The sequence below is a fragment of the Meleagris gallopavo genome, chromosome 22, assembly GCF_905368555.1.
Source record: "Meleagris gallopavo chromosome 22, MGAL_WU_HG_1.1, whole genome shotgun sequence".
NCBI lineage: Eukaryota > Metazoa > Chordata > Aves > Galliformes > Phasianidae > Meleagris > Meleagris gallopavo.
Window position 1 is genome coordinate 5,069,692 of NC_139425.1, and position 13,283 is coordinate 5,082,974.

At 51.3% G+C, this 13,283-nt stretch overlaps 1 protein-coding gene across 4 annotated transcripts in view; it reads right to left on the bottom strand.

Annotated features, from left to right (window-relative positions):
* ZHX3 (zinc fingers and homeoboxes 3) overlaps positions 1-12,934 on the bottom strand; it is a 36,404-nt gene extending 23,470 nt beyond the window's left edge. The window contains exons 1-4 of one of the 4 annotated variants that reach the window (XM_085241829.1): positions 12,680-12,934; positions 10,213-10,364; positions 7,482-7,615; positions 783-873 (exon numbers count right to left, since the gene is read on the bottom strand). The gene's annotated coding sequence lies outside the window, so the exon portion shown is untranslated. The remainder of the gene's footprint in view (positions 1-782; positions 874-7,481; positions 7,616-10,212; positions 10,365-12,679) is intronic. The other 3 variants (XM_085241830.1, XM_085241826.1, XM_085241831.1) reach the window with 3 other exon arrangements.
* Positions 12,935-13,283: the final 349 nt, after the last annotated feature.

The following is a 13,283-nucleotide window of genomic DNA, read 5'->3' on the forward strand; positions in this document are numbered from 1 at the left end:
GGTTGGAAAATCTCCCCGTCCATAGGGATGCTGTCATACAACCAAAAACCAAGGGAACGAATTCCCCACCAGCTACTGTCTGCTCACCAAGGCTTAGCCACAGAACTTTGTTTCTTGCACAGGAATGGTTTTGCTCTGGTATGAGATGCAATTTTTTCTTCAAAGCTGTTCAAAGGCATAATGGAAAAAGGGAGGGCTATTTCCAAGAGGACATCATCCACCCACAGAAGCCAAGAGGGAAATGCATCACTTTCCTCGCCCCCTCACCCACAGTACAGGGCAAATACACACTTACTAAGTGACATGTATTCTCTAGATTGAGGGAAAAAAACCTATCAGTGGTCCAGCACAAACACATGTGAGCACCAGTACGGAGATAAGTACAACTGCACAGGACTTTTAAACTCCATTCTGTCCAAGGCACAACATACAGATGGAAGAAAAACCAGTCCCTTCCTCAGAATGCTGGAGCACAACCCAAGGGGCACAGAGCAGGGCATGGCTCAAAGGCTAACAGAGCAAACCATCACAAGATCATTTATTTCAGCCATCAGACTAGAAAGCCACTCACAGGACAATCATTTTAACCACTCTGCAGCCTTAAAGGAAGAATTTCTCTTCATCTCCTCTCCCATCTTTCCCCTTTCCCAGTGCCTCACAATTACTGCTCATGGTCAGCCACCGAAATCAGTAATTACCCCACAGTTATAACACAAACAGTCCCAGCTGGGTAAGGCAGAACTATGCACTGAGCACATCCTGGCAGCACAGCTGTGTCCTACCTGCAGAATGGAGCACGTCCTTAACCCTTCATTTTCCAGTTCTTCTTCTTTGCTTGCACGCATCTTTAAAGTGCCAGTAGTCAACTCAGAGCTGGAAGAGAGCACATTGGACCGAAAGTTACCACTACAGCTGGACAGGAGAAGGTGACCCTTGGTTAGTAAACACCAAAAGTACAAACGTAACTCCAATCAGCTTCACTCCTGCCCTTAGCCATGTCACCCACCCCACCTGGCACAGCAAATCTTCAGTGAAGAATCCCCAAAGGTCCTTTTTCCCCTGGGTCAGTGAAGCTGATGCTCACCAACAGGTAGCCAAGCCCTCTAACCACACTGCCCAGCACTCAGCTGGGTCATATTTAGAGAAGCAATTCCAACCTGAGCAGCACTGCCGCAGCAGGCATCTATATATAACCCACAGCTTCACTTTTAGCTATGTGCTTCCTCTCTGCCCTCCATTTCCCTCAGCTGCTGCCCAGTCCCCATTCCCTCATTCCTGGACAAGCAGCAAAGCCAGCCCAATGCATTTCATAATTTCTACACTTAACTGTGGAAAGGGATGAACGGCCAAGAGGATTTCTGGGTCTGACTTCTAGCGGAGGGAGAAAGCAGCATATTTAAAAACAAAAGAGTCACCCTGGAAAAAGGCCTTGCAGCAAGGATGGGAAACAGGAAAGCTACGCTGAGACTCCAAAGTAAAGGAAAATGTTTACGTGTTGACTCTCCTGCTGCAGCACAGCCAGTGACCACAGCGAAAACTGAAAGCCAATGAGGTTTCAACACGCTTGGAAAGATCCCAGTGCCGAGGGAAGGGACCTTGACAGAACAGGTGACAACCTCTCAGATGCCAGCAAAAGTTGAACATATAATAAGAAACAAATATTAGATTGCTGAGGGAGCGTTTTTTATTCCAGCAATGTGTGTAACTGTCCTGCAACAACTTGCACAACGCTGCAGCCTCCCAAACGATGTGAAGCAGAACAGCCACAGCTGCTTATCTGCCACTGCTGCTCCGACACCAGCACGGGGAGCACAGCCAGCTGCTGAGCTGTGCCACAGGTTCCTGCTGCTCCCACTGCACAACTCACTTGGCTATGGCAGGTTTAATAGCATCTGCACGATCCTTTAGGGATGAAACGTACATCTGCGGCTTAAAAAACAAGATTTCTTGATCCTTGGGGTACCTGAGTTAAGAAGAGTGACCTTGCTGTAACGGTTTGAGTGCCTTTCAATTCTGCAATTAAAGGTGTTTTAAATAGAAACTCGGGCTGGAGGTAGAGCAAAATGCAGGTTCCTAAAACCTACTTCTGGAAACAGAGCAAAAGAACTGCACATTTGGCAGCATGAGCTGCTATACTACCCTCTGCAGCTCCTGCTTGAATTGCCTGAGGCTGAATTGCCAGTAAGACAATGTATGAGAGAGGTGGGGGTAAAGGAACATGAGCTGGGGGCTCCTCTGAGCAGTGCATGCCAATAGCTCGGCTGCCTGTCATGGAAACCATGGGCAGCCAAAGGCAACCAAGGAATGCTTTTTTCTCCTAACTTCTTTCATATACAAAAATCCCAGGCACGTCTGATAGCTATGACACACTCAGAGGGTTGTTCAGGTCCCTCTGCATTAGGGATTTCAACTCCGTGCCAGAGCTTTTCATTACAGAACTTAACCTCCCTCCCAAGCACTACAGCCTCCTTGGGACTGAATAAATGGCTCAAAAGCTGCAATTCAAGAATGAAGACAAATATATTCCCAAAATGTAAGGCCTGGCAGAGAGAATCAGTCACTCTAAACATACCTGTAGTTTACAATCTGCAGTGCCTGAGCCACGTGGGACAGCAGGTTTGTAAAGAACAGCAGGTCCCACAGCAGCATTTCCCAATCCCCAGGCAGGATCCACTGCTGTGTTTGTGCACACGGGGTCTCGGCACTGAGAGCTCAAAGCCCCAAGAGCAGAGATTGTTCTGGTTTGCTTTCACTTGGCAATCTCGCCTCCGAGTTTTTAACAGCCCTCCTCCTCCTGCTCTGCTCTGGGTTCTTTTTGGTGTTACTGGAAACTGCACAGTGCTGTTCCAGAATAAAGCTTCCTTCCAGACCAGAGAAGCGACTCGCTGCCCAGTTGGGTGCCGAGGGCAGTGAAGGAGGCAGCCTGAACCCAGCTCCCGTCAGCCTGCCCTGCAGGAGGACAAGCCACCGAAGTGCAAAACCATCCTCAAATGACAGAAATGAGTCCGCTCTGGTCCCCAGAGCAGCACCACCTCCCTCTTGCAGGCTCTCCTTCCTTCTATTTCCAGGCAGGGAAGCAGCTCAGACACACACACACATTGCACAGTTGCTGCTTTGACAGAGACCAGCCACGTCCCTGCGGCAGCACAGGACCTTCTGTCCTACAACACAGTTCTCGTGCCATGCTGCTGTGAGTCTGGAACCCACAGCAAAACTGAAGAGCTCACCCACACTGTGAGACCCAAAATGATGTGCTGCTACTCACATTTGCAGCCCAGAAAAAACTCCTTTCTGGGACTGCACACCTTGCGCACCCATCAACAACACAGGTCCCTTGGCTGCTGATCCCTATAAAATGGTTATTTCCTCCAGACAAAGACAAGTTGGCATTCTTGAAAAGACTCCTGAAAACTGAAGCCATAGAACATAACCTGTCACCTCTTGCTTATTTTAGACTGAGAACAACCCCTTTAGTTTAGGGCCGTGCTGTGCAGAAGGACCCCAGGAAAGCACCTGGACAACTCCTGCATGTGGGAGAATAAACTGCACCTCCATCATCATTCAACAATATTTCTAATGCATTTTTTATCTTCCAAGCTTCCCAAACCACCAAATCCAGTGTTTAACGGTCACAGCTTTCAGGGAAAACGTTGACAAATACTTTAATCTCAAGTCTTTTCTCCACAAATCAGACCCTGACCTGTTCTCCTACCCACTGTGACCATGGAAAAGAGAGACCACCTTCCCCGCCATGCACTTCTACCTACCTACAGACTCACTCTCTCCCTCCCTCCTCTCTTAGCTGGAGCCCAACAACCCAGGCTCTCTCAAACGAGCATTTCCAGACCTCCAGTCAACTCAATCACGATGCTCTGGCCTCCCTCCAGCTGACCTCTCCTCTCGTGCCAACAGCTGAGGATGAAGGAGCCTTCCCTCGGTGTGGTACCTCCATGCAGCCAGCTGCTCTGGCAGCTGTTTTCAAAGGAGCTCCCAATCCCCAGGACTTCACAAGCAGATACAGCCCTGGCCCAACTCACCTCTACCTGAGTCATTTTTTCCATCCCTAAGGGAAGGAACTATGAAATTTTTAGCTTAATAATTCCTACTGCGGTGTTTTTAAAACTTTAAATCCTGCATGGGTCAGGTTTTAAAGACTCAGCATCACGCAGGATAGCTCAGCAAACTGCAGTCAGCTTCCCCCATAGCAAAAGGGACCAGGGCAGCAGGATTCCTCTCCTCTCACATTCTTTTCCCTGTCCATTCAGCTGCTCTTAGGCCTGCAGGCAAAACCTGAGGCTCCTCATCCTTTAGGCAACCAAGCTCTAAGCAAAGAGATAGAACAGGAGATTTCCACATGCCCACACACCAGGGACACCAAGCACCTAAATTTTCCTTACGGCCATCAATTATTTGAGAGCAGAAATTGCTTTTGTTGCAGGTTTTCCATTTGGCACAATGGAGCGCCGATCAGCCGCGTGATTGCTCAGCTCAGTGCTGCTCTCCCTTCTGCCAAACAACCTCAAGCTGACAGCATCCCCAAGGGATGTGGGGCACAAACCCTGCTCCCACGTTCCCTAAAGAGTTCTGCACGGTGAGCTGCATCCCAGATATCCTGGGATGAGGAACTTTGGATATCACTCTCTCCACAGTTAGCAAGGGAAACCCATGCCAACAGCCTTTTACACTGTGCACAAAAATCTTTTTAAGCTGATTTGTCATTTAAACTGTCAGCTTGAAATCTAATCGTTTTTTTAAATGAATAAAATATTATACATTACATTCGCGGGCTGCAACCACTGCCAAATTCCTCTGTCATTTTCTTTTTTACAGGATTATAATCACATTCCTCTTTTAATGTTGTATTCACTTGCCTCAGTGCCAGTGAGATGAGCAGCTACACAGCGAGCTGGGGACTTCAGAGCAGCGCAAAGCCATCCAAAACCAAGCTGAAAACAGAGCAGAACACTGCAGGGAGGTCCTTCAGGAATAGCACAGCTAGGTGCTGGTCATAAAGCAGCAGCCAAACCATTTCCAGCCATCAGTGTAATTTTTTTTTAAAGCAGGGTTACCATTAAAAATCTTTAATTGTGTGGCAGTGGCTGGGGAGGACAAGCTTGGAGCTCCTGCCATCCAGAAGCGCACAGCTCGTGCACAGATGGAAAACAGCTCAACAGCCAACACAGCAGAGGTCACCTGGCTTTGGCACTGCAGGGCACAGCTCCCAGCTCGCCTTCTCCTTATGTCTCCTCCTCCTTACGCTCTCCTCCTGCTCTGAGTGGAAGCAACGCACCAAGTCAGCTCAGGTCCCCAGAACTGCAGGCAGCACTTGCTCTGCGTGCCACAAGAGGTGTCCCATCCTGCTCCCTGCAGGGACAGGGCTGGCTCACGCCTGGGGACACGATGGGGAGTTACACAAACCAAGCGCTTTGGCATTTGTTGCTCAGAATCCAAATGTCTCTTTTCCCTCCCTAAACACTTGGAGCTCAACTAGTGCTCGCTAGCACAAAGAAGAGAGACAAAACTGTCAAGAAATGGAAGCAAAAATTCACCCAAGTTAAAGAGCAACTTTTACAACACTAACACAAGAAAAATGTTGGGCTTGGTGTTTTTTTTTCCTCCCCCTGCAAAGCACTTCTTTGCAGGACAGTGTTCCTTTACAAAAGCATTCTTCTGAAAGCACTCCTCCTGGAAGCTCCCTCCCCGACAGCTACTGTTACAAATGCGTGATAAAAGACTCATTCAGCAGTTCTGGCACGCAAACAGCACCAAATTGGCATTGCCAAGCCATGCAACTTTATCACAAGCTTCATAACATTTGCAGAATGAAAAGATGCTCTTGCTGAGAGCATGAGGCAGGGAAAAGGTTCAGCTCCCAGGGTCGTGCAGTTTTCCTGAGGCAGGGGACAACACAGATAAGTGACATCGTGGTTCTGGAGGAAAACTGTCAAGCAGGAACAGACTGTACCCAGACTTCCAAGGACAAGCAGAGGATCTCTCCGTGTACTGACTTTTGAATTTTTGGTTGGGTGCAGAACCACGCTGTGAATTTCAGCTGTGGAGGCACCACCTGAACACCGCCATCCCAAACACTGCGCCACCGACCCACCGAGCAGCCCCAGTGCCAGCACTTACCTCCAGACAAGGACAGAGGCATTCTGCCTGCCTGGACAGGCTGCTGAGCTGATCTCCCCATTTAACTCTGCCAAAACACCCAAGATATTGCTTACATTTCAGCCCATGCAGGACCTCCTGCACATCAGCTTTCATTCTGGACGCACGAGCAGCTGCCTCACCAACTCTTAACTTCAGTTTGACAGAGCAAAGGGAACACAAATGGGGCAATGTATGTCCACACACACAGTCAGCCCCAAGCGCAGCTCTCCTCCCGTTCCTCTCCTCTTTTCCTCCTCTGCCAGGAATAAACCACACAATCGAACCGGACTGGGCATCCGCAGCACGAGGGAAAAGAAATATTTCAGCAATGAATAGATTTCAACTGGAATCTCCCAGGAGACGGGATTAAAATGAAGGGGGGAAGAAATAAATAAACGAAAGAGAAAAGAATCAGCTTGTCAGGATCAGCACTGCCAGTTCCTATGGCCATAACTCAAGCCCCAAACAGCACAGGATCAGCCCCAGGGCAGGAGATGCCAGGCAGAACCCAGGCTAGTGGAAGCCAGTGGGATGAGGGCATCTCTGCAATGAGAGCAGTGCTGCACCAGGTGCTGGAGATGCCTGCCAGCACAGCCCCAGCTCTGAAGGCGACTGTATGGAAGGTGCCCTCAGACCCACGGCAGCAGCAGGCCGGTTTTTGGTCACTCCTGACAAAGCCTGCTTGTTTATTCACCTCAACTGACCCTTCCCAGCCCCTGTTTTCTGAGGGCATTTTCTGCCTCTAACTGGTTTAATGGCATTTTATAAAGAAGAAAAAAAAAAAAAAAACACCATACTGGCATGCTGCTTTAAAGGTCCATTTTTATGCACATCTTATAATCTGGTTACCAGCTGAGTCTTGCTTTTTCCACCCCCCAAAAAATACTGGATGCACAACGTGCAGATTCACCCACTTGTCAGTATACAGCTGTTGGCATCAGCTTTTATTTTTAGAAAAATATGAAGCATCGAGGGGGAAATGAAACAATGCAATACTTCTTTGGGACGTTTTCTAACATTAGGAAAATATGCAAAGAAAATAGCGTGGCGATCCGCTCGCATACCTTCCCACAGAACGCAGGGCCCGCTTTTATAAAATAATAAATAGTGTTTCAAAGCATTTGGACGTTTTTAAAAACAACATCTGACATTTTGGACGTCACCGCATCCTGAGGCTCCAGGAGGGAAGCGGGGACCTGCTCTGCGTGTTGGCTGCGCCCTGCACACAGCCCTGGGGGCACACGGGGACACCGCAGCCCACCCTGCAAGCACCTCACGGCAAAGCTCTGCTTGCACAGGGTGCTCCATTCAACCCACGGATTCCTTGCCTTTGCTCTAGCAGTCCCCACGTGTAACCTCACTGCAGGCAGCTCCTGGTGGCTCATCATGGCTTCCTTTCCAAGCAGCTCCTGGGTGCTGCAGCCATCACACAGCAAAGCGCTCGGGAGCTGCTGGCTGCACGCTAAGCAAGGAAACAAGCGTAAGTACTCATCGACACCACTGCACTTATGTTTGCATATTGCAACAAAGCACCTCCGCAGGGGAACGCTTTCTCCTCTCAGTACACCATCACTCACACACAATTACACACACAAATATTTTCCTCACAATTCCTACTTTCTATTTTAAAAAAATAACTGAAACAGAGCCTCTCGGTTGCAAGATTGGCAAAGCCCCGTCTCCACAATTCAGCGTACAGAACCTCCATTTCTTTTCTATAGGAAACAGCCCCGCTGCACACACCATGCTTCACCATACAGATCTCTCAGCTCAGAGAAAATTTAGCACTTCCTCCCCACCCATTTTCTTATTAATGTAAGATGCAACTATTGAAATCAATTCAGAAAATAGCGTGCATTCACCATGAGCCCAGCAGTCCGGGCCTTCTGCATGCAATGGTTACATGCTAATTATGATAGTGGTAGGATTATTTCCCATTCAGATTGGGAATTTACAACGCCGTGGGGAATTGATTAAATTAGCAGGAAAACACACACACACAAAAAAAGGAATCAAGGATATTTTAAATTCAGCATAATTTCCTTTGAATTTTCTTTTTAGCTTGATGCCTACAAGGAACCCAGTACCAACCCCAGCACCAGGCAGCGTTTCCGAGCATTAAGAGGCAGAACAGCAACCACATCTCTGGCAAAGACACTTTGGGGAGGCGATGCAAGCCCCCCTTGTTTACCAGCTTCTCTGGTGTTCACAACACCATCTCTCTTCCTCCTACTAATCGCAGAATTGGTTTTTGGGTTGTCCACTCAGCCAGAATTTTTAAACGAAAATCTCCTCACTTATGGCCAACAAGCCTTCATTTCCAAGCCCAGGAGCTCTGTTATGTTAGGAGCCCACTGCTGAGCTTGCGGCACCCACCCATGCAGGAGCAGCAGGATGAAGGCAGGCACGTCCCGCTGCTCCAGCAGCACCATGGCTCCTGGGGGCTCCAGTCCTCACCCAGAGGACAGCTGACAAGTAAGAGAGGGACAGAGCCCACGGCTGCTTTCTCAAGCTGTTGAACCTCCCAGCTACGTGTTGGCTGCTGCTGGGGATTCTGGAGGCGCTGCCAGAGCGAGGCAGAGATTTGCAATCTTCATTTCAAGTCTGATTTGCTGCCTCTCCACACCTTGCTGAGCAGCAGGACTGTGAGCACACAGGGATGCTGCGTTTGCCTGCAGTGCCATTTGTGTGGTGGCTGCCCCTGAAAGCAGAAGCTCCTTCTGCCCTCACCCGCTCAGCTCCAACTGCTCTGACAGCAAGCTGCAAACTGCAGCAGAGGAAAAAATAAATAAAAAGAAAGTAGGAAGACCTATCCCAGACACCAGAGAAGATCAAAGCAGGAACATGAAAACTTTGAAGTCCCTTTAAACAACTGAGGCTCTTCTCCTTCTGAAGCTGTGGTTTCGCTCCCACCCCCCACACGCTGCTGGAGATCCACAGGCTGCTCTCAAGCATCTGACTGAGAAAAGCAAAGGTACTGCTCTGCAACCTGCAGATGGGAGATTCCCGTGGGAAACGACGCTGCCCTGGACGCATACGTGTCACCAGATCACAGAGTAAGATGGAAAACTACACCCAAAGAGTAGACACAAGTAAGCAGCAGCACGGACCTGAAGCAAGGTCAGGCAGTATGCCAGCCAAGCCTATTTTGCCAAAGTCCTATGCAACCCCTTGCTTTGAAGGCCCTTCCAGGCACACAGCCTAGCTCAGGGCACTCCTCACCAAGTGGGCAGAAATGCTCCAAAGAATTATCAAATTATTAAGGTTGGAAAAGGCCTCTAAGATCCCCAAGTCCAACCCCAACCCACCCCACTATGCCCACTGACCACGTCCCTCAGTGCCACATCCACACAATTCTTGAACACCTCCTGAGACAGTGACTCCCCCACCTCCCTGGGCAGCTATGCCAGTGCAGGACCAAATGAACTGGCCTTCCACCTGGAGCAAACAAACCCTAACTGACATCTCATGGTAACAGCCAGGCACCTCCAGCTCTCCTTGAGCCTCCAGGAGGGATCCGCAAACCCCCCGTGGCTGCTGCACCACCCCAGCCCTTCCTGCCTGTAAAGTACCATTAAAGCACCGAATCCTTGGCGTTTCCCTAAAACACTTGGCTGCTCCTCACATCCGCTGCACTCACGGTGCGCAAGCAGCAGAGGCACGGAGCAGCCAGGAACAGGTGGACTGCAGCCCCAGCAGAACATTCCATTGCCCAGCTGGCTCTGAACCTAGCCCACATGCCTGCTCCTGCTCTGCTCACACAGCTGGGGCTTCCTCCCAGATTTCTTTCTAAATTAGCTCTGTCCCTATTAGAAAGGCTCTCCTTTTCCTAAATATCTTCCAACATGGAAACGGTTCTTAACAAAGAAAGGGAGAACAAGACCAGTTTCATAAGAGGAGCCTGTGTTTCCATCCTGCCTACCTAACACGTCAGCTCCACACAACGCCCTGCGCGTGCCAGAGGATGACACGCTTCCAGCACTCACACCCACATGACAACCTAGCACACAAACACACCAGGGGGCAATTAACCCAAATGCACCAAGCACACAGACTCACCTCACCAGGACTGAGAATAAGCCACACTCCGAGCAGCCCCATTTGTGCCACCAGCAGCCTGCTCAGTTCTCCCAGGCAGGAAGAGCACTGCGTCGAGGTGCTGCTCATCTCCAAAAGGCCATCTGGAGCTTCAGGAGTGATGTGGTTGGAGCCTTAAAGCAGAGATCTTGGCTCATTAAATAATACCACTGGTTCCAAACAACCATCAACAGGTGTTGTTTGTCAGAGAACACCAAACAGGCACAAAAAGAACCAAAACAGCAAAAAAAAAAAAAAAAAAAACCAGAGTGACTCCCCATTGGAGTATCTGTACAATACTGGCATGACACCTTAGGCAAATAAATAGTCGCTTGACCCATTTCCAAGAGAAGTTATTGTAAGCTTCATGCAAACCTCTTTATTTACCAAAGCACACACTTGGCTGAAGGCAGATCCTCAAGCTAAGCTGTGGGGCCACACTCCCTCCTCATCTTCCTATGGGAACAAACTAACCCTTCTATAGCAGCGGTCTGAGAACAGCCCCAAGACACCATTCAAGGGGAGGAAGAGTTGAGGATGCCCACACAAAACCCAGCACTGGATACTCTCTCCACTGCCTCTTGCCTTTGCAAGTTTCCAAGGGCTCATGATATAAACCTGTCCCACCCAGGCACTGTTCTGTGTTAAGGACGCTCTGCAGGCCACATTCCAAGGCAATCTCTCCACCCTGTTCCTGACGTGGCCCTCTCAAGCATCCTTTTATTAAGGAGAAAAGAAAAAAGGCTGAAAGGTTCTCCTTCATCCAGAACAACTTCCCTCGAAGCTTCTTCTCTAAACTGAGAAGGCACCAGGACACAGTCCTGCTCTGAAAGGAGAGAGAAAAGGGAAATGATGGCACTTCTGACAAGTCTGGGAACACCCTCTGCACGAAGATGGCCCAGCTCTGCCCTGTGCCATGCTGTCATCGCTGTGCTCCAGCCCCACCGCAGCACTGCCCTGGGATTTCACTTTGCTCCATCTGCATTTTAAGCATTGTTATTTAGGATGCCGGTCCAGAGAAAAGAGAGAAAAACAAACAAACAATGAAGGGGAGAAGTACAAGACTGTTTTTCTCTTAATTAGAAACATCACCCCTCTCCTACTCAACAAAGCCATAGCAGCTGGGAAGGGAAAGAGATGCTGCAGGCTTCCCCACACTGACCGTGGGTCCTGCAGCACCACCAAGAAGGACCTCCTCCAAATCAGCCCCTATAATTGGACCTGCATTTGTCTGACCTGGAACAGGTGCCTAAGTCACAGGCACCTCTATCCAGGCTCCTGTTCTAATGCATGGAGAGAAGCATCTCCAGGAGGAAGATCAGAGTCTGGATGGGGCGATCACCCTCAGAAGTACAGACCTGAGCCTGGGCAAAGGTGGGAAGGTCCCAGCTCTGGCGTGAGGCTGTTCCCATCCTCTGCCTTTCATTTGCACGGAACTTCACAGTGCCTGCATTAGTAGTTTCCATTCCCAGCAGTTCTCCAAGTGAGTTGCAGCCCTGCTTGCTGCTGCTGCTTGACAGAAAAGCTCAGCAAAGGCCCCCGAGCAGCTGCCCCGACATCCAGTCAGCCCCCAGGCAAAGCGATTGGGAAGGGGCAATAAGGGGCGGCTGCAGCACGGCATCTCACCGGCAAGGCAAAACCAAGTTTTGGCTGTTCTACTCGCTGTGAGAGCAGCTGGGGAGCTGCTTTCACACACCAGCACCATAGTAACCAAGAGAGAGAGAAAGAAAACAGCGCAGCTCACACACACGGAGGCACCAAGTATTTGGAGGGAAGGAAGAAAAGGTCTGAACAGGAAAATCTTTTTGCTGAGAAGGACGGCAGAGAGGTGAGGGCAGGGTGGGAAGGAGCCGCAGAGCCGCTCGCATCCCCTGCCCCATGGCCACCAGTGGGGACAGCAGCCCGATTCCATCTATAGCCGGCTGTGACCTGGAGTCACTTCAGGGCTACGAAGCACCCGGCTCTCTTACGGCAGTCGGAACCGCGGGAGCCGAGCCCTGCCAGAAAAACCGCCGCTAAACTCCAGCCGTCCCCAGTACAATCAGCGCCGGCCCCCTTTGGCCGCACTGGGAACCAAACGCAGCCCAGCAGCCACGTCCTGCCCACCACCACAGCCGGGGTGCGCGGGCAGCGCCGTGCCGCGTTACGGCCGGGGAGCAGAGAGCAGTGCTGCACGGAGCCGAAGTTGCAGCAGGTGACAGAGCTCGCCCAGCCGGCAGGAGTTACCATCCGATGGCAGTTTTCTCCAGCAGCAAACAGAACGCGATCTCGGATGCGTTCGCTTCTGATCTTCTAGAAGGCTTTTTTCCTCCCCCCTTCCTTCCTCGTCCCTTAAAGAGAACCCGTTCGGATGAGCTGCCCCGCACCCACCGCCGCCCCACCGGGACGGCCGCTCCCCGCTCAGCCCCGCGGGCCGCGCGCCCGGAGCCCCCGCTGACAGCTCCCGTACCTCCGCCCGCCCGAGGCTCCGCGGGGCGCGGGGAAGATCCCGAGAGACGGAGAGCTGAAAGAGCTGAGCCGGCCGCCCGCCCGGCGCTCACCGGCCGCAGGTTTCCCCCGCCGCCGCAGCGGCTCGGCGCGGCTCGGCGGAGGCCCCGGCCCCGGCGGCGAGCGCGGGGCGGGGCGGGGCTGGCGGGCGGCGCCGAGCGCGGGGCGGGCGGGCGCGGCACACAGCGCCATTAACTGAGCTCCAGCTCCGGGCCGAGAGGGAAGGTGACGTCATCAGAGCTGGGGCGTTGTACGCATGCGCGGGGCTCAGCTGGTGGCTGGGGGCGCGGAGGGGGCGAGGGAGCGGGAGTTGTGCCGTGCGGTGTGCGCCCAGCGCGGCATCCCTGCTGCTCCCGGACGTTGCGTTGCTGCTTGCCGCCCTGCAGCTGGGTGCTGGTATCTGCCCAGAAAGGCTGCAGCCCAAACCACGCAAGGAGCCCCAGAATGCAGCGGAGAGCTGCCAAGACAGACGTGCTTGTGAGCATCGTTTTTCCATTGGAACGCAAGGGGCTGAGAATGCTGCATCTCGGTTGAGTAATAAAAAAAAATAGCAGTTTTGTTTGAAA